The sequence below is a fragment of the Aptenodytes patagonicus genome, chromosome 1 (genome assembly GCF_965638725.1).
Source record: "Aptenodytes patagonicus chromosome 1, bAptPat1.pri.cur, whole genome shotgun sequence".
Lineage (NCBI taxonomy): Eukaryota > Metazoa > Chordata > Aves > Sphenisciformes > Spheniscidae > Aptenodytes > Aptenodytes patagonicus.
Genome location: NC_134949.1, coordinates 163,752,116 through 163,772,883, shown reverse-complemented (window position 1 = coordinate 163,772,883; position 20,768 = coordinate 163,752,116).

The following is a 20,768-nucleotide window of genomic DNA, read 5'->3' as shown; positions in this document are numbered from 1 at the left end:
CTGAAGCCAGTTTGTGGTATTTAAAAGAGGACTTGGCATGCTTTGTAGGTGGTTACCTCTTACTGAGACAAACTAGATAACTTGACATAAAGACCAAGACCAAAAATCTTACTTACTTACTAATGGTCTTTGAAGTAGTCCATCTCAAAATACATCCACATACAAATTAATGTACAGTGCCTGAGTTTTTAAAAAAACTTGAAATTTCCAAAGTAATGACTAAGCTTTCGTTTGTGTTTGCATAAGCACAACAGCCAGATCAGACTCCAAAATCTGTTTTACATACATTAATGTATTTAACTGACCTGTAACTTTTTGTTTGAGAGCTTGAGTTCTTGTCCACCAGAATCAATTCCAAGAGTAAAGCACTTTACATTGACACGTGTGGATGTGAAAATTAGCAAGAACTTCTGTGTGTCGGTTTGTTTTGTTTTTTTTTTTAATCTACCTATTTCTAACTTTACATTTGTACACAACTATTTTCTCCTCAGCTATCTGTCTGAAGTGGACCTGAAAATGTAAAAACTATATGCACCTTCAACCTCCTCTATAAGAACTACCTCATAAACCACAGAAACTTAGCATTCATTCTTACTACACTGCCATTGAAATTTGTAAAAAGTGGCCACAAAAATTAGGGGATTGTTGCATTCATAAACATTCCATGCACTTCCTTGAAATGCTTTGTGAAACCATTCCCAAGGTCCTAATATTGTGGTATCAAAAGCAATCTAAGTAAAAAGAAATATAAGGCAAAGAGGTACTTTATATAAATTTAATCTAAAGGTTCTTGAAACTTATTACTTGAAATTGTTAAGAAAGTTGATGGTAATATCTCTGACGGTAATACCTCTGCCTTTGAAAATTTTGACAGAGACAGCCAGAATGGTTGCCTGTGTTGATTGCCTTGGTTTAGGCTATCAACACAGGCTATACTTCAACCATATTACTTTTTTGTTAGTTCCCCAAAATCACCTGCAAAGTCAATAGACTTAAACTTATCTATATATGCTTAAACTGGGACTCAGCCTTACTGTGTTTGAAAACTGACAGGTAGATCAAGAGTTATATCAAATTCGTATGCTGGTGCAACCATTATTTCTCTTCTTCCAGGGAACATCAACTCCACAGTGTAAAGTAGTTACAAGGAACCTCCACTCAGAATGTGGTTTAGAAAAAAAAAACCTGAATGTCCAGATAACAATTTATAATTATCAATTATTTGCTATTGATCTACTTTTCACATTTCTTATGCTCATATTCTGTGACTTCATTAAGTTAAGTAAACCACTAGTAAAACTAAGGAAAAAAAAAAAAATAGAGCTCTTATATTTGGAAATCTTTGACATAACTGTGCCTTTTCCTCAACTAGAATCTAGACTTCCATGTTTAAGCAGCAAACACTAAGCAAGAACACAAAATATTATTTTGTTACTAGACAATTACACCATTCATTGTGACTAAAAATGCAGAACCCTTCACAATACTTCAAATTTTGTAAAAAACAACTGGGAAAGTTTTGGAGATTTTGAAAAGATATTAACTAGTTCTCCTGAAATCTGTACCATTTAGAGTAGGACTAATGAAAAAAAGAGTAGCAGGATGTAAGGGGACAATTATTCCTTATATAATTATCAGTATTATTACTGTAATCAAAATTATTATTTTAAGTAGAGGCAAATCACTTGCAAGTATCTGCAAGAGTTTTTAATTTAATTGTATTACAAAAATGAGGAAAGGATGAAAAATCAGGTGTCATCTATACTATCTACATACATCACACAAAAAATGGAAAATTGGGAATTGAGGATGGCTTTGGACATCAAATAGTGGGGAAGAACAAGGAAAAACTCATTCTTACCTCCCACTGGATCTACTGTACAGTTTTAAAGAAACTGGAACTTCGTGGACTTAAAAGTTGTTCTTTTTTTCTAGCACTGCAAGTGAAATAAAAAGATTTTCCTTAATAATGTTTTTTTTTTTAATTGCAGAAGTAATGGTGGGATTCATTTCTGCAATAAATCTGTGAACATACACTGCTGAGTCCTTAATACTGTTTATAAAGAGTCAAGAGCAATAAAAAAAAATTGTCTTATCAATTTTAGAATACATATATGAGGATGAAATGAACTGTAACTCAAAAGTTCTTCTTTGTAACTGTTAATATATAAAATAATCTAAAGATTAGTGTTTCCAATAACTACCTACATAACTGGGATTTCAGTATTCATAATATAATTCTCAATATTTGTAGGCTAAATTCTTTAAAAAACATAATGAAAATAATTATCCATTTAAAAAGCACACAAATGTGATTTGTGTATTACTATGAAATCAAATTGAAAAATTAATTCTTTACAGCTTGAAGAAAAAGAAATTGTAGAGAACCTTTCTTTAAATAATTAAGCTTATCTCAGTGCCATTTCACTCAGCACCTTGGGGGAAAGGAAGGAGTGGAAGAAGGATGAACATTATCTCAGAAAATCTATTTCCTTAGAAGGCTATGCTAAAAAGCCATGTTTAGGTGGAGATCACACCTGGCCAAATATTAATTCTGGCAAATTAAACTGTAAGAAAGATATGAGTGATCAAATGGGTTCTTCAGCGTAAAGACAGGTCTTTAACCTAAGTTATAGTTTATATTATAAGCTTCAACTATAATTATAATATTAATAATAATTTAAAAAATCCCCCTAAGAATCCAGAATTCTCTTATTGGTAGCCTTTACAAAGACACCAATTTAATGTGAGCTTAAAACAAAGATCACACTGAGTAGCAAGATGAGTATCATTTTGCTCTTCAAATATGCTGTTAAGAGTTCTTAGAGCCTGGGTTCGTGAACTTACTTCCATTTTTAGCAATGCCTTTTTTTTTCTAGACTATAATTATGGCTATTTGTGCTTCCTGTCTGCTTTTATTTAGATGTCTATTCTGACATACTTTATGATATGTTTCTAGCAATTTTCCTAAAGTACTTGCTCTCTCTGATCTTTTTCAAATAATAAAAAACATCTTTTTTTTTTTCTCTTCAGTTTCTTTCAAAGAAAAAAAAAAGTCTTTGCTAAACTAAATCTTTAGCCAAGTCACCTGTGAAAATGTTTGGTTTTCTCCCACCACTAGCCCTTTTTTTCCACCAAGTCTTTTGTCTAACTGTGATGTAATTTCTGGCAGCTTAGCAACAAGACCTTCCCTGCACTTTTATTTACAGCACAAATGATCACAGATAGATACAGTGAAGAAAACAGGCACAGCATTTATTTCCTTGGAAAAGTGTATTCTTGAGAATTGGAAAAGATCACTTCACTCTGCCTGTTGCAGTAAGAAGTGTAAAGTAGCCATGAACTGAGTACAGCTTGAGGAAATTTCTCGTCTTGCTTCAGCAAATCCAGTCATTCAAGAAACAAGGTGTTTAAAGACAAATTGCTTTCTTTCAAAATCAGGAGGTATACGATCTATCCTTGTGTCATACTGTATTTTTATTAGTAGTGCTGAAAAAATATATCTAAAAGATACACTTACCAATTTTTTTAAAATTAAGTGCATCTTTTTTTTTTTATTTTGAAAGAGGATGGAGCCCTGCATATTCTGCTATTTAAAGGGGGGAAAAATAAAGCCCATCAAGTTGTTGCTAATTAGAAACATGGCACCTAATGATTGTTTGTGGCTAGCCGATTACTAACATAGCCATGGTTTTGGAAATGTTGGCTCAACAGCTCTGGAATTCACATGTCAGCTGCTGTTAGTTGAACTCTTCTCCTGCATGACTGAAGCAGATGGCAACTTCCTTGAGCTGAAGGAAGACAGCATAAAAAATTCCTCACACATTTGCTCATACATTGAAAATTCTTGAGTAGATTCTCATAGGCAAACTGTGAAAATGCTGTGTTAAACTGACAGCCTACAGGGACTGGACACGTAAGGTAGTGCCTACTTTGAATTAAGAGGTTTGTTAAGAGTTCAATATGTATGCATTGGTGACCAGCATCAGTGGAAGCATATTAACTGGTAACTTGCTATACATGTTGGGTGTCCCTGCAAGTCAGCTTTAACCCGCCGATATTATTCACATTTTGGATAATAGAATCTGAAATATGTATTTGGTACTGATGCCTAAATACAGCTATATTTGTTTACAGGTGTATTCTGTACATCTCATGCCTATTAAGCAGAGAGCCCTGATAAAACTGATGACTCTGTCACCATACGCTGTCTTTAGCTACCTGCAGCAGAACATTTTAAATGTTGTAGAGAATTTTGCCAAAATAACATCAAAGAGTAAGATGATGACCAGACATGGAAGTAACAATTTGCTAGTGCTTCTTAGCATTATCTTCTTGGGATACATACAGAATCAGACTTGGACTATTAAGTAAAGAGCTATCAAAGATAAGGAAACTAAATCACCCTAAGATATTTCACTCCTCAAGTTTTGGGGGGAAAAAAAAAAAAGGAGATACTCCATTCACTTTAATGAATATCTTCCTGGGATCACTGGTTTGACAAGCTTTTCTTTAAAAGGTCACCTTGTCAGGCTGCTTTCTACATTATCTAATAGCTCTACTACTGATGCAACACAAGCAGGCAGTTGACCAACCATGGTGACATAAAAGGAAGCCCTGCTCACACAAAAATCACATATTGAGGTAATATAGTCTTAAAGAAAGGTGGTTTTAATAAAGAATTCTCTTTATACTGCAGGCATTTTTTTAGATTTATATCCTGTAGACTATGATGACAACTCAATAATGACTGTGCCAGACCCCTATATTAATAAGATTTAATATGGCAAAGTTTCCAGAAATGTGTTTTTTGAAATATTATGAGTCAAAACCTGTTCCTCTGAAGCTGAATCTCATCAACAATTTTTTATGAGTTTGAATTCAAAGAATTATATATAGTATGCAAAAAAAAAAAAGAAGAAAATAATAAAAACAAGAAAGCAAGCAAATTAGTTAACTAGTCCTTACATACAGAAGATATATGGTTACTATGCCATACTCCTACTACAGAAGCGGATTACTGTAGTATACTTCTTTTCTAAACTTTTTGAAGTTTGTGGTTTTGAAGTTAAGAATAGAATGAAACTCATTTTGACTGTGTATTAAGTTGTAAATGCCAGAAGTTTTGCCTTGAAGTACCAACATGTCAAAAAGTATGGCAGAGCTAGAGTTTTCTAAACTGGTACTAAGGTGAAAGGCTATAGGTTCCCAAATATTCAGAATTTAGCAATTAATCGATAACTCAATAAATTAAACTTTTGTTTCTTACCAAAATCAATATTCTTAACTCTCCTAAAATGTCATATATATTTTAATGCTCTAAGAAATTACATTTACAGTAAAAATATTAGATTAGTGCTCTAAGTGCAATTTGTATGTGGGTAGTCTCATTTGATGGAGTATGTTGAGTTAACTATCTCATATGCCACTGTAGCTTTAATTGTAGACTTACGCTTTTGGCTTGTATTTTTGTGTATCTATTTTCCTCCAGTTTATGTCACGGTACTTTGTATCTATCTCAACTTAAAGCTGCATAAGGCCAGTCACTAAGGTGTATGTGACTGTGTGTTCATACAAGAGCATAGCCTGGGCAGTAAACTTATTTTTATTTTTCCATTTAATTATGTAAGACTTAATCTTATGTCCATCATTCAGGTAAGTCTTTCACTATCTATCCCAGGATGATCTTTGATTTTCTTATATAAAATAAGTATATATATGCATATATACACGTAGATGTATATGTATATGTTTGTTGTGTTTGTGTTTTATATATCTAAAAAAAAATCTACATCTGCACACAGATCAAAACAAAAATGTAGAATACATTCATATTTTGGAACAACAGTACAAAAAAATTTTGAACAGTGTAATCTCAAAATATGTACATCAAAATAGGGATGTTTGGTGCATAAATTTACAAATAGCACATTAGGCTGATTTAAGAGAAAAATACCAAAGATACTATGGCTGTGCAAGGTGAACTAGTGCAACATGAAATTCTTAAATCTTTCTTTAAATAAAATCATTTCAATTACTAGCTATTTTTAAATGATAATGTTATTTATTTTAAACCAGGGTATTAACAGATTTGTACAACTGCAGGGAGTTGTCTAGGTGTTTAAGACTCTCCAGCCTCTTGCAAATCTTCTGTGACTGTGCATTTACCTGAATTTAGTATTAGTTGTAGCATTAGTAGTATCCAGCTGTAGACATTAAGAGAAAAGGTAGATGGCTGCCTGCTTTGTGCAGCTGCTATTCTCCTGAGCCTGAAAGGAGTGAGACAGTCAGGAGTGGGACAGTGGGAAATAGCTGAAATTAAGAGTTTAACTCCTTCCTACATTACTTGTGTCACTGAATAAGGCTCAGTAGATTTAGTAGAAGGGAAGAGATCTGCTAGTAATGGGATATCACAGAATTCTGCATAACTAGACACAACTTTCATCAGTTGTGACTCAGAGCCAGAATCCCTTTTTCAGAACTCATTCTCTAATAGGAAAGCAACAATTTAGTCTTTATACCTTGGTGTGGGGGGGAATCCCTGTAGCTATCATTATTTAAGCAATATCATATCTTACTGTGTGTCCTGGTTTTGGCTGGGATAGAGTTAATTTTCTTCCTAGTAGCTGGTACAGTGCTGTGTTTTGGATTTAGCATGAGAATAATGTGATAACACACTGATGTTTTAGTTGTTGCTAAGTAGTGTTTATACTAAGTCAAGGACTTTTCAGCTTCCCAAACTCTGCCAGTGAGGAGGTGCACAAGAAGCTGGGAGGGGGCACAGCCAGGACAGCTGACCCAAATTGGTCAAAGGGATATTCCATACCATATGAAATCATGCTCAGTATATAAGCTGGGGGGAGTTGGCCGGGGGGCAGCAATCACTGCTCGGGGACGGGCTGGATGTCAGTCAGCAGGCAGTAAGCGGTTTCATCACTTATTTATTTTTCCCTGATTTTGTTCCTCTCTCTCTGTCTCTGTCTCTCTCTCTCGTTGTTTTACTTTTCATTACAATTTATTATTATTATTATTATTATTAATTATTATTATTATTATAATATTTCAAGTATTAAACTCTTCTTATCTCAACCCACAAGTTTTCTTACTTTTAGTCTTCCGATTCTCTCCCCCACCCCACCGCAGGGGGGAGGGTAAGCGAGCGGCTGTGTGGTGCTTAGTTGCCGACTGGGGTTAAACCACGACACTGTGTTTGGAGATGCCAAAGAAGCTGGAACAATCTGTAAGGTTTGGAGAAACTGTCAAATTTATATCTAACTGAGCATTCTGCATTTGACATCAGCCTCTGGCAAAAGTTTTGGGAAGTGAATGTGATATGAGGCAGGTAATGAGTGATCTTTCCACCGAAGTCTTCCCACTGCTTCTTTTGCTTAGCCACAGGAAAAAATACATACAACCTGGCAATACAGTGTGTCTAAACATTTTGAGAGGCAATATTTCATAGCAGAAGTGTAAAAAATAAGAAGGAAACATCATAAAGTGTTTTGCCTTGTATGTATTTTCTTTGACTGTTGTTGAAAAAAAAGTGCATAAAATACATCATTTCATTCATATTTCAGCTGCAAGACAGCAAGCACAATGGATGAAAATAACATGATGACGATTCACAACATCTTCCCTGATGCATTTCACACCTGCTAACCAAGGTCAGTAATAAATTACAATAACTCAGTAGATCAGACAGTTGGCAAGCAAACAGTTTTGTAAGCCCTTTCTAGATTTAGGTTTATAACTTATCCAGGGCTGGCATTACCATATAGTTCAGTGATATTAACCTAATGTGTCTCTGATAGAGATATGCATGCGTGTACATATAGACAACCACATATATATATGTGTGTGTAAATATATGTAAAGTAATTCATGTGTGTAAATACATGCACACACAAACTTTTCCACTTCAGTGAGTAGCAGTCCTCAAAGAAAAATTCTGAGGTGCAATAAGCTACTTGGGTCAAAGTTTCTGAGAGAGAATGGTTAAGAGGAATCTGGTCAAAAAATTAAAAAAAAAAAAAAAAAAAAATGAAAATAAATGTTTCTTTTTATATCTAGCTTTTTAATGGCAAACAATCTGAGCAAAACTACAGAAAAGAACTTTAAAGGATTTATTCGTCATTTTCAAAAAATTAAGGGAAAATTGGAAATAACTCTAAGTGTTTCTGCTCAGTTTTAGTCTGTGTTCCTTCTCTGTATTTCCTTGTAAAAAGAAAAACAAAAACACAAAAACAAAACCAAAAAGGAAGAGTCAATACCTTAAAAAAAAAAATGAAGAAACTGTGGACATTAAATATCAAACATTTTAATTGATCAATTTCTATAAAAATATGTGATCAAAATTCCATTATCCTTGATAAATGTGTACTGTCTATTAGTTCTGCCTCTCTCTGTATGCAGCGCTATGGATCTGTAATCAGAGTTACATAGAAAGAGTATTAGAGTTACCTGTCCTCATTATTGTGACAGACTGTTTCTAATCTCAGGTTAATGATTTTGCAGGATTTCTTTCAGTTTTGTTCAGGAGGTAACATCAATTCTCTGTAATTGTAAACTAAACTCATTTTAGCGTCTCTAATACCCACTCCAGTGTTGTCAACAAAAAAATGTTCATTATCACTTAAAATCTTTCAAAGTGGGAAGCGAAATTCATTTGTGACAGGAAGAATAGAGACAGAATGAATTATTTTTAGGCCATGTCCATCATAAAACTTCCAAGATTGAACATTTTAGATAGCAAATAAAAATTAACTGTATTAGGACTTTCCTATGAGCAATGAACTCCTCAAAAATTAAGACAGGACGTCCTGAGATCCTTTCAGTTAGGCTGGTGTGACATAGATGCAAGTCAAACCAATAATTTTTGTAAAAACAAAAATTACTTCTTATTTCCCTGAATACTTATTTCAAACAATACAATAAAAAGTATTTTTATATTTTATTATATTCATCCATATGTAAAATTAGTTTCTTAGATGTGTGATTTATAAAATGCTCTCCTGGATTTTTTTTTAATAATATCACTATATACCAAAGTGAATTTATACAGGCAATTTATAAGGACACAAATATTCTTCTACTAGTGGAAAACAGCTACTTCATCTATATCTTCTCAGTATCAATCTTTAACTGGAACCATAAAAAATGTTTAAAAAACAGCCTAGAAACTAAATTAATAATTCAGTTGGATACTAAAACAACGTAACCATTTGTACTTTTGCTAGTACTTCATTCTGCTCCATGGCTACTATCCTCTGATATATTTAATTGATTGACATAATCGAATTAAATTTGGAACTATTGTTCTTAACTTGTATTTATCCAGTAACTTATCAATTCTGTTTCAGATCTGATAAAATGCCCCCAAAATAGCCTGTTTTTTTCTAGCAATATCAGGTTTTCTAATCAAAGATGTCAATATTTCTAACTTTCATTTTGCTTAGAGCACAAATAGAGCTGTAAAAAACATTCATTTCCATAAATGACAACAGCTATGGAACAACTGCAAGAACCTTTGTGAAAAACAAACAAAAAGGATTCAGTTGGCACTCCAATTTAAAACTCTGAAAAAAATGTTCTTTAACATGTGAAGGTAGGGGTTTATATAGATGTGCATGTGCATATCTTCCCCTACCTCTCAAGTCCCTGAATCTCAAGGCAGACTCGGGGATTTAAGTTCCACCCATTGCAGGAGAGATCAGGTGTGAGACCATCTGAAGAACCTGAACATACACAAGTCCATGGGACCTGATGAGATGTCCCCTAAGGTCCTGAGGCAACTGACAGATGTGGTCACCAAGCCACTCTCCTCTCCAGCATATTTGGAAAGTCATGGCAGTCAGGTGAAGTCTCCAGTGACTAGAAAAGGGAAACATCACACCCATTTTAAGAAAAGGTAAAAAGGAAGACCCTGGGAACTACCGACCAGTCAGCCTCACCTCAGTGCCCAGTAACATCACAGAACACATCCTCCTGGAAGATATGTCAAGGCATATGGATGACAAGGAGGTGACTGGAGAGAGCCAACGTGGCTTCACCAAGGGCAAATCTTTCCTGACTAATCTGGTGGCATTCTACAATGGAGTGACTGCATTGGTGGATAAGGGAAGAGCAACTGATGTCATCTATCTGGACTTCGGTAAGGCCTTTGACATGGTCCCACACAACAACGTTCTCTCTAAATTGGAGAGATAAGGATGTGATGGATGGAATATTCGATGGGTAAGGAGTTGGTTGGATGGTCACATCCAAACAATTGCAGCCAACAGCTCAATGTCCAAATGGAGATCAGTAACAACTGGTGTCCCTCAGCAGTCCGTATTGGGACCGGTACTGTTCAATATCTTTATTAATGACATAGTGGGACTGAGTGTACCCTCAGCAAGTTTGTGGATGACACCAAGTTGAGTGGTGCAGCTGGTACACTAGAGAGAAGGGATGCCATCCAAAGGGACCTTGACAGGCTTGAAGAGTAGACAAATATGAACCTCATGAAGTTCAAAAAGGTCAAGTGCAAGGTCCTGCACCTGGGTCAGGGCAATCTTCAGTATCAATACAGACTGAGTGGTGAATGGATTGAGAACAGACCTGCAGACAAGACTTGGGGATATTGGTAGATGAAAAGTTAGATATGAGCCAGCAGTGCCCACTTACATCTCAGAAAGCCAACTATATCCTGAGCTGCATCAAAAGAAGTGTGGCCAGCAGGTCAAGGGAGGTGATTCTCCCCCTCTACTCCACTGTCATGAGACCCCACCTGGAGTACTGCATCCTGCTCTGGGGTTGCCAGTACAAGAAAGACATGGACCTGTTGGAGCGGGTCTAGATGAGGGCCACAAAAATGATCAGATGGCTGAACACCTCTCCTATGAGGAAACACTGAGAGAGTTGGGGATGTTCAGCCTGGAGAAAAGAAGAGTCTGGGGAGGCCTTATTGCAGCCTTTCAATACTTAAATGGGGCTTATAAGAAAGACTGAGAGAGACTTTTTACCAGGGCCTGTAGTGACAGGACAAGGGGCACCATTTTTAAACTGAAAGAGGGTAGAATTAGATTGGACATAAGGAGGAAATTTTATATGATGCTGGTGGTGAGACAGTGGAACAGGTTGCCCAGAGAAGTTGTGGATGCCCCATCATTGGAAGTGTTCAAGGTCAGGTTGGACGGGGCTTTGAGGAACCTGATCTAGTGAAAGATGTCTCTGCCCACAGCAGGGGGGTTGGACTCGATGACCTTTGAAGGTACCTTCCAAGCCAAACCATTCAATGATTCTATGATTCCATATGTCTTTGTGTCTATAGAAAAGGGTCCCCAGTTTTATTAATACAGGAGCATGCTCAGGATTATAGAATATGTATCACAAATAGCATTTTTCATTATGTAGCATCTTTCTTACAGAAAGCCTTTGCATTACTATTACTTTTAGTCGCTTTTAAGTTGATGTTAATATTCTATTTAAGCTGTTTATCAATTTTATTTCTAGTTTTTATTTCTTTAGTTTCATCTTTGTTTTTGAATATGCTTTTGATTATATTGAAACATTTTTCTGCTTCTTGCCTTATGCTCATGTTTCCCTTCCCATAGTACCGTATGACTTCACATGGACAAAATAACTCTGATGTCACTTTGCTTTGAAGAAGATTGTAATACCATAAATCTTACCTTTGAAAACTCACAAATTACATCAAAGCTCTCAAAGAAATCTTTTATACATTCAGAAAGCTCACTTCAGTACTCCAAAGTGTTTGGACAAGTCTATTGAAGGAGTTTTACTGAGAGCTATTAGAAAAAAAAGGAAAAATCTGTCTGGTCAAAGAAATCTTGAAGAAAAGCCCTCCTGTGAGTGCAAAGAGGGCTTTATTTAATGAACTGACTATTAATAATTTAAATTTTGCCACTAGCAAGATTGGGCCTATAAAAATAGCATCCATCTGTCCTCTCTTCTCCAGCTTAAAAACCCTGACATTTTCACTGATCTAAATACTGGATTTGATTTATTCAGTCTAATGGTAGACAGTGATTCTTCTCTGTCTCCTTTTTTCTTCTCTGCATAGCATCACTCCACTTCTCATTCTCACCTAAAGAACACAGAAATATTTCATCTGAAAATCCTCTAAAGTGTGCATAACTGTCAACTGATGCTGTGGGTACAGAACAAAAGCAGAAAATTTGTAGAGTATGTTAGTGTTGTAACTTCACTGCTCTCCCAGGTGAGTTTTCCAAATAGTGTAGAATTTAGAGAGTTAGAGGCTGACAGCTTTTTAGCACAGCTGAAATCTCTGGCAAACACATTTGCTGAACTTTCAGTTTTCAGCTAAATGCTTTGTCATCCCATAATAAGGACAAATTTAGTTTCCTTTTCAAACTTGTCTCTTCAGGAGCTCTTTAAGAATTCTGCTGTGTGGTTAACTGTGAAATTTTATCTAGAATTATTTCTACAGGGGACAGAGGAATGAGGAAGCCAAAGCTGAGCTTTTTCCTTATATATTTCAGTGTGTGTTAGAAAGGACAATCACAGACAAATGTTTATGAAGTGGGATGTGTATGCTCTAAGGCTCATCAGCATCACTGTTACACAACATAAATGAAGTAGAAGTAATGAATTTAAGATATGCACGGCCACAAACTGAGGTGTCTATGGCATCAGTCAGCATTCCTTTCATCAATCCATGGCAGATACAGAAGCAAGTGTGTGACTGATGAAGTAGAATTAAACATTAATTTGTATGACATCAACAGTGCATTTTATTTTCTTCAATAACTGTGTAGGTGTTTTAATGATGGCTTTTATTTCAAATAACTAGTAGATATCTTGCCCAGTAATCTATGCATTCTCTTATGATGTTTAATTCTAATGGATTCTTAATTTTTTTTTAGTTTTTACAGATAAAAGTTTTCCCAGCAATGAAGTTAGTATAAGCAAGAGAAGTAGTGAAAAATATATTGATGCTGATTTCAGTGATACTGGAAATATTTATTTTTTGTGATAAAACAAAGTTTCCTGTGCTTATTTTTTTTCTTCAAAAACTTTCATTTATAGGTAATAAATAGTGTAATGTTTAAAAATGTATGATTTTTATAAAATCCAAATGAACGTTCACAACCTTCTGCTGTTCGTATGTCCTCTTCAGTTATTTGCACAATGTGGAATAATGGGAATGTTTTTTACAGCTTTTGTTGCTGAGGTGACTAATGTACTGTTGCCCTTGTATATACTTTGCTAGACGTGGGAACAAGCTAAAATATCTCAAAATTAAAGAAACATTTCTTTCCTGTAGTTCAATGAATGTTCCTTCCTCCTGCCAAACAATGAGACTGTGAAGACTCTTTTTCTACATCACGATCCTGAATTACTCCTGGTTTGCTTAATGCATTATGAGATCAATTTACAATCTATTTAAATCTGTCCCTCTGCATACAGTTGTGCATCATCACACCTAATCTTGTTTATATTACTTCTGTCAACAAAGCAGTTCTTACAAAGTTCAAGTCCTTTTGATGCCCCTGTGCTCCCTGTGCTATGCAATTACTTACATCAGCCGGAGTAATATCAGATGTTAAGTGTGTGCAATTCCCATTAGCAAAAGGATGTATGATTTTTTCATGCTACACTGATCTGATCTTAATATGCATTTTTTAAAATGTTTGTTTTCCTGGCTATCTAGAAAATCAGCTCAAATAAGTTGTTCAATTAATAACTCCATCAAAATAAAAAAAAATGCAGAGTCATGCTGTTTTGTAATATAGTTACAGCAAAAAAGCCCTGCTTTTAACTCTAATTGTGAAGAGCCTTATAATTTTAATATTATATTTTGAAAATTATGATTAAAAAGTCAGTTTCCAATGCCTTGTTTGGAAAAGAGGTCTACCATGTCAGGCGATGGTACATTATTTTCTCCCAAGCTCTAATGTCTGGCTTCATAAGAGCCATGATTAACATTCTAATAATGGAAGGAATATATGAGCTCTGTTTCACTGGGGCTCCGTTACAATATTTAGACCCAAGGTGACAAATCCATGGGATCAGTCATGAATGAGACTGTCTTGCACTGAAACGATTTGGTAAACAAGATCATTGTAACAAGATTATCTGTTGATGAGATAAACCACTGAAGAATCCAAGTTACGATAATGCGGTCCAGCTGTGATCCACTTATAAGAAGTACTGAGTTGTTAATATATTACATTATATATACAGATGTGTGGTTGTGCATTGCAACTTACAGGTAGAAAAAATATTGGCATAGATTGCTTGCAGTGCAGAGACGTGAGGTTTTAATTGTTAATAAGTATGAAATGTTTGAGGTCCACAGGTGGTAGTTACTCCCAAAGTGCAAAATATTATCATTATTTTATATGTAGAAGACTATTACTCAATCTGATTACATGCATATTCTACCAGGCTCATGATTTGGTAATCAAATACTTCTTGAACTGGAAAGATTTGCAATGCATCTGTTAATATAATACAACCTACTGAACTTGTAAGTTGTATACAAACACTTATGCATTATTCAGAGTTTTTAAATTGCTAGGCAACACAACTGCTTAGTGTAAACTCTAAAAAAAATATGGATAGCAATGTAAACAACAAATACTACTCTCCTTAGTTAGTTAGTCAGTATCAATAAGAATAAGGGGGAGGTTTATTAGTGTTTTCATCTCATTAGGGTTGCTTGCACTTGTAAGAACAACCGGCTTAGTCTGATAGCTTAATGAAGACCCAAGCAAGGACCCCAGAAAAGGCTATTGGTACTTTTGCATTATGTCCTCACAAATGCTAGTCTGCATCAAAAATAAAGGAAACTAAATTTCATTGACCTGGGCTTGGATTCCTCTTGCCAGGCTTCAAATGCCTGAAAGTTAGGAGCCTAATCGTATGTGGAAAGAATGAGTCTAATCTCTGGAGAAATTTAATTCTCCCCATTGACTACAGAGGAAGTGTTTATGTTAAGGTGCGTGTCACAACATACTCGTCACAGGAAAGTCAGCTGAAGGGGTTCTGTTCTTTTTTCCAGTATACACTTAATTTCTGCACCTCTTCATTTATTTAACATTGCGGGTTGCAAATAGATGTTATTACCCATTTCACCTATCAGTTTAAAAAATCCTCCTGACAAACAAAGCATCTCAATTTGTAGAGGGTTTTGTTGCGCAACATACCATATCCTACTACAGAGTTTAAATCTCATGATGTTCTGTTCAGAGTTTCTCTAGCCCTGTTGCAAGAGGCATGTTTGAAAAAACTTCTAACAAGAGGTGTGACTTCCACACTTCTACATATGAAGAACAATTGTAAGGCCAGTACCATTTTTCTTATTTTAATGAATTCCTTGTTCAGTGTTGGAAGAAATTCCTCAGATTTTTTTTTTAACATTCCAGTATGAATGCTATGCTGCATCTAAAATAGGCTTATTTCCAACTCAGACTAAATAAGTAATAAAGAAAATGCCAAATTCAGACTAAGTTTTCAACCTCACACAGCAGAGCATGCCTGAAAGAAATGTTTACCATTTTACAGATTTTAAAAGAATCTTAATACCAAAAGCAACTACAAATCAAATAATTAATTTATGCAATAGGGAGTAAATCTGAAATATTTATAAATGTGAACAGAAATAAGTACAAATTTATCATGCTTGGCCTTAGAATAGCTGAAGATCATTCAAGAAGCCTTTTCTCCCACATGCAGTTCCCCAGAAAAACATAAAAAGCTGTAATAGCCATAAACAAGCAAATGGAGAGATATAATTTGAATACCAGTAGAGAAAACACCTAAGGCATCATTCAGTGTAGATGATTCTTATTATAATAAGGAAGAGAAAATAACAAAAGGTGCTCTCTGATTCACTGAACAGCCTTCTTTAAAACGTTCTTTGGTTTTTTTTTCCTCCTACACGGTTTCTTGACGTTCCTGAAATACAGTTCATATCCTTACGTCCTTCCTAGCAATTTTTCAAAAGGAATACTTTAAGGAATGGAGTTATATTTGTTTCTCTTATGAGAATGTACATACCTTAGATTGCTGGGGAGGGGTTAGAGGGACAGTATTAAGGGGGGAAATGAAGAGCACACGTCCTCACTACTTGTACTTATGGTTAAGGACAAATTAACATTTCCACTATTAGCAGTATATTTAATGTTCTCTAGAAGCAGCAGAGGATTCCAGAAAAATATAGCTGCTGAACTATGAAGTATCTTGGTACGTGGTTATTTTTCTCGTAGCTGTCAGGAATATTCTACATCTCATGCTGAATTAATTTTACGTGATCCAAAAGCAATCCAACAATGTAAATAGTACCTTTATTGTCAGTAATATGAAATCCATCAAAAAGTTAAAAAGAAAGTATATGTGTAAGGTTATCTATATGTGTACAACCTGAGATCCTGGTGTCCCAGCTATTCATACCGAGGACCAGACCTCATTTGCACCGATTTCTGTTAAATCTAGGGTATGTCTACATTGGGAAACAGAAGTGGAGACTGCACAGTGATATCATGTCAGAATGAAGCTGGGTGTACAATAATACCTGAGAACTGAAAAGTGAACAGGAGTCCCCTGCTCCACGATTGAAGATGCACTTTTAGGCTATTATTACCTTCTGCTTACCCTTTCCTATGACTTTCTCCTTACACTTTTGTATGATGGAATCCTAAATCTCACACAAAATCCTTTAGAGAGGGTAGAAAAGCAGAGGGGGGACAGGAAGGGAAAACTGCTTGAACTTATTTTGCAAACTATAACTCAAACTTCTCTTTGAGGGTAGAGACCACATCTCTACAGTGCAGAAAACAGGATTCTCATTAGCTGAGAATTGGAAGGGTCCACAGAGGCAATGCAGAACATCACAACTCCTGAGTCACAGTTCACACAGACTTTAAGGAGCTTTCTACACCTTAAAGTAGAAATAGTGGTTGTTAATTATTACTACATAATTATTATTTGGAGTTTCAAGTAAAAATGAAATTTTATAATGTACATATTTTCTGCTATTCATTGAAATATTTTGTTAACAGCCAAAAATTCTATGTCATAAAGACATTAAATTATATTGCATTCCAGATCTACCTGCAATGCTGCTAATATATTGGATATTTTGGCATGACTGTTTTCCCTACAGGCTACAAAGGTGCCATCTCCCTTGATAGACAGTTTATTTTGCTTCTGTTGGAGGAGGGTGGTTGAGGAAGGCAACACTAGTTGCCTCAGTCCCGTTGGAACAAACTTAATTTAAACAATGACTCACTCACTTAGTTTAGAGTTTCTGATGTTTGGAAGTGGAAGGGAAAAACATTGTGAGCTTCAATGTGATTTTCCAGGATTGTATTGAATCTTTTTACCGATTCCTAGTGCTTAACTAGCTGGTCTTTTTTGTTTTGACATTACAGAAATTTTTGTTGCTAACAGTAAGATAACTGTAAGATAACTGTAAGATAACTGCTGGAAGTAGCTCTGGAACAGAAAGTCTTGGTCAGGGCTAGGACTCTATTAATCATAGGCTCAGTTCTCTTTCTTTTGTACTGTTGTAAATCAGAAGTGACTGTATTGAATTCTATGGATTTCCACTAACATAAATAGAGTAATTTAAATCTTATAATGTCATCATAAGAATAAGGCATTTTTTCATTGCCCTATGTGGAACAGCATTAACAAGGATGAGGGAAAAAACCATCTAAATTGTTTACCTGCAAGAATAAAACTTCCTAGCAGCACAGGCCTATTTTATTATTAAGAAATAATCCAACCTTAAAGCAAAACTTGAAGTTCTAAACCTGTGCTGCCTTATATAAATTACTTATTCAGAATGCACATTTAAAATTTAATCTAACAGGCATTGTTAGGAACAAGAACTGTACTGTACCTGCTTTTGAAAACTGCTGAGTCCCCTCTTTTTCTACACTGAAGTTGAAAATCGCCCTTGATGTTCCCTGTTTTAACATTTCCTTTACGAGAAGAGATTAAAGTAGGCAGCAGCAGCAAAGATGTAAAAAAGATTTAAATGGAGGTTGTGAATTCTATTAGGGATCCCAAAATCTTAGAATATGTAAACAACAAAACACATCATCTAATCCCCTCCTCTCTGTGAATTGGTGAATTCAGTCCTCTATATGACAACTGTTTATCATAGCATAAAGATTTAGCATCCTATTATCATGCAGTTATTATGAATCCATTTTTATTCTTGTTGACTGGCTCATTTTTTTATTTCCATTCTATAAAGGGAAGGCTGATGTTTCAAAAAAATGGCATGTTCTTCTTTTTAGCAATTCACATGAATACCTAAGCTTATTCATAAATAACTCCAACAGTAGGAATAGTAGTGTCTAGATGTGTTAAAATTTTTAGGTAATTTAAGAATACAGGGATCCTGAAAGGAGACTCTAAGTCTTACACACAAACACACATGCATACACCTACACACACAACTCAATCACCCACCCATAAAATAGACATATTTCACTTTTTACTTCTACTTATTACAATTATTTGATATTAGAGCTACAAGCTGCCCATCTCTGAATAATTTTGAAATCTAATTCAAGAGAAACTTTATGCATAAAAATCACAAAGGCTGAATGGGTTCACAAAACTCACATAAGTACCCCTCTATCAAGGCACCAGGATTAGATGAAGACAGGAGTAGGCTAGACGTAGAGGTAGGGAAAGACAAGGAAGGGACCTGGCCAAGATAATAATGGGATAAATGGGATTGCATTTGTGAGAGAGAAGAAGCACGGAAATGGATCGGCGGGCACAATGCTAGGAAAGAACTGAAAATGGGAGAAGCAAGATAAAACTGTAGTTACTTTCTGGATCATTTCACAGAAATTGTTTTAAATATTACTAGAGGATATAACTAATTATTAAATGTTGATAATTTTGGATTGAATAAATCATAAAACCTCTTTCTCCATTTCTGAAGAACAATACTATGCAGAACAAACAAACACTGCTATGAAAAACAATACTCTGAGTATGTGGGAATCACAGAAGGTGCACTCACTAAAGCCTAAAGGAAGAAAGAAATAACTATTAATGTCCCAACTGTATAAACAAAATTGAGAGGGGTTTCTGGCTGCTTCTCACTAAGACACAAGTTAAATGAAGGCAGTCTCAGGAAAATGAAGTAATGCTTACGTGAACATATGAATATTTCTATTGTTCATTTATTTCTCCTAACATAATGCTAAGGGGTTTTTTTAATGAAGATTTGTAGGCATCCTCCTTCACTGTCATTTTAAGTGCCATTTTATGTTTTTGAGATCCTCTCAAGACAAATTGCCTCAAAGAGTGTAACATCTACAAATGTTACTATCAGAGCTGTTTTTTTCCCAGAGAGTCAGAGCCAACTAATCAGAGATAAACCTAGAATTTGTCAGTCTCACTGGATAAAGGCACCCCTAATTCAATGTATGTCAAAACAGAAATATAAGGAATATCAACTTTCTTTGGAATAGGGGAGTGTCCAGCCAGAACTGTCCTGGTTTTCTACCACATGTTTAGGAAGATGTACATTTTCATTGATTATGTTCTTCAAGACCTATACGGGATTTTAAAGGTCTGCTGGAAATGTTTGAGACAGTGAGAACTAGAAAGATGAGCCACAGTTAAAGAAAGAAGTCTCTGCATCTAGTAAAGGAAGGCTTACTCTAAGAAGTGTGACAAGCTAAACTGTCTCAACTTGGGGAATTTCACTTAATTTAATTTATTGTCAGTTAACATAAACCTTATACTACCGATTCAGGTATAAGAAAAAAAGAAGATATAAACAGTTAAAGAAACATTTAGGGAAATGCCTTTCCTATCCCTCCCTCAGGCTCTGCTTCAGTCCAACACGTCTCCTCCTCCACTCCATAGTCTCAGCTTCCCTTCATTTTGCCATGTTACACACAGTCTCTTCCAATCCCTTTGGTGAGATGACAGGCAGTGCGGGAGTTTGGGATCTGCACTGAATGGTTTCTTTCTGCTGCTCCTTGCTTCTTATTTATTCTCTACCACTGCTTCTTGCTCCTTAATACTCCCCTGCCCTGGCATGGTTCACCTGCAGTTGCACTCCTGGCACTGTCCCTGCCCCAGCATGCGTCCTTCACAGGCTGCAGTCCCTGAAGGGTGTCCCTGCCCTGGTGTGCGTTACCCATGGCCACAGTCACCTTGGAGGTATCCCCTCCATCATGGAGGATCTCCTTCCAAGGTCGTGGCACCAGCTGTGCCTCTCATCCCTCACAGCTGCTGCTCTTTCTTAAATATGTTTGAGTAGAGGCACCATAAGCTCCTCTGCCTGGTTGAAGTTTTTGCATTCAATGGTCTGTTTTGATCTGTTCCACAGCCTTATGGGACCGTCTGGGACTGGCACATGGCAGTTCACTGCCTTCTCCCACACAGCTCACCCCAGCAGCGCCCTGCTGCCAAAACTCTGCCATTTATGCCCAATATAAGAAGACAAAACATAACTATAACGATGGAGTACGTATCCAGCCCCAGAATGGAACAAAATGCCTTCCCATGTAGGCTTGGTGAATTACTGAAGGAACATGAATGGTGACAAAATGTTTTTAATTTGATCTCTGTTGAGACCTTGAGGTTGTGAATAGACAGGCTATTCATGAAATAAACAGATTGTGTTTGTTTGCAGTTTACAGAGCCTGATGGACTCAGGAAATGTGGGTTATGTCTACTAAACGAAGTCACTTTACACCTTTCCTTTACCTGAAGAGATTCAGGTAATCTCTTTGAAAATCAGTAACACCTCTAACCCA